Genomic DNA, 1682 nt, shown 5'->3' with positions numbered 1-1682 from the left:
TCTTTCCCTGGCTGTTAAAGCCCTGACTGAACTTTCTGTTGAGGTTTTGTGCCTTAGCATTAAGTCTGAATTGAGAGTCAGATCAGGGCCAGGGGGCTGATGTCAGGGCAGGACATAAGAAGAAATAAGAACAGATGCTTGCAAACCAGTCGGGTCAACCCATCACCAGGGTTTAATGTCCTCTCCGCCACCAGCCTTACCATGCCAGGACATATAGACCAAGGGAAAATTGTCCCTTAAAAGTCGGTCATGTCTTAACAATGCGTTGCTTCTTTCTGAATTTGTGCCCAGAACCAAATGCAACATTCCTGGATCTGTACAGAGACTTACCCCAGTAACTGTTCGGGGGACTAAATTTGCAATGTCTCTATGTACCCTGGCTATTTTTGCTGCCACATCACACTGCAGCCTCATAATTAACGTGCTATCCCCTATCCAGCTCCAGTCTAAATCACTGCTGTCATCCATTTCAGTACGTTTCAGATGCTTTTATTCATTTCCCAATATAAAGAGATGCAGTTGAATTTTCCACGATGAAATTCTCATGGAGTTAATTCCTGCCACTATTTCTCAGCAGTGACTTAGACCAGACCCTAGAGCAGGGACGGGCAATTATTTGGGCCATGTAGGGAGTTTTGATGAGTTGTCGCGAGCCAAGACAACACACCCCCTACTGCAAGAACTTCCCAAAACTCCCTATGTGGGATGGGGCTGTGGCAGTGGGAGCAGTGTTCAGGAGCGAGATGGGCAGGCAAGAAGACCAAGATCACAGGGTGGGCTTGTGGGCCAGCCCCTGCCCTGTGGAGTTGTGTCTATATGGGTTGTATACACGTGGGGCGGGGGGGAAGGCAGGTTGGGGCTGTTGGGGCACTAGGTCCCAGGAGCCAGCTGGGGGTGAGGGGAGAGAGGGGGACAAGGGGTGCATGCAGCAGAGCTTGCCTGGCTGGTGTGGTCTGTGGGCAGCTGACTGGGAAGGCAGCTGGAGCCCTGCATGCTGGGGCAAGAGCCACCCGGCTGAAGCTTCCTCCCAGCCTGGAGCAGTGCAGCAGGAGTGGAGGGAGGAGCTGCCGCTGGAGGCAAGTGGAGCTGAGAAGCAGCTGCACCAGGAGCAGCCTTGCTGGAAGCTGTGCACGCTGGCTAGGGCCAGGCGCAGGGTGGATCATGTCAGAGGCTGACCCAGACAGGGCTCAGCCCCATGAGGAGCACCACCGGGTGCCACCCCACAGACCAGATCCAAATCAGTTGGCAGGCCAGATTTGGTCCATGGGCCACGTATTGCATTCGACTGAAATGGTGCTTTCTGTATCAAATGGCTTAGTATCATCCGCACGTGCAATACCCGTTAACCTGCTCTTTCAGAACAGCGTCTGAAGTGGTAAGCAGAACCGAGCTTCATGATTCCTGCGATGATCAGATGGTGAAACCATCTAGGAGCGTGCCACTACCCCTCGAGACTGCAATGCTGTCATTTCCCAGTACCCATTCTTCGCATCTCCCCTCACCCCCCAGTTTTTAACCAGAGCAACTATGCTCCTGAACAGGGCAATTTTAAGCGTCGGACCTTCTGCAACGAGTGTGCCAGCAGCATGTTCACCTGGCAAATGTGAAATCAGCTGAACTGCAGACTTTAGCCAGTCTCCAGCACATCTTGATCACCGAATGCTCTGCAAGTCAGAGCAGGC

General features: G+C 52.8%; 1 protein-coding gene across 6 annotated transcripts in view; it reads right to left on the bottom strand.

The window, feature by feature from the left end:
• The window catches only part of SETD2 (SET domain containing 2), a 116696-nt gene that overhangs the window by 82448 nt on the left and 32566 nt on the right, over positions 1–1682 (bottom strand). The gene's annotated exons all lie outside the window — the stretch shown is intronic.

Source organism: Alligator sinensis, unplaced genomic scaffold (genome assembly GCF_000455745.1).
Source record: "Alligator sinensis unplaced genomic scaffold, ASM45574v1 scaffold1298_1, whole genome shotgun sequence".
Classification (NCBI taxonomy): Eukaryota; Metazoa; Chordata; order Crocodylia; family Alligatoridae; genus Alligator; species Alligator sinensis.
This window is presented reverse-complemented; position numbering and strand designations above follow the sequence as displayed.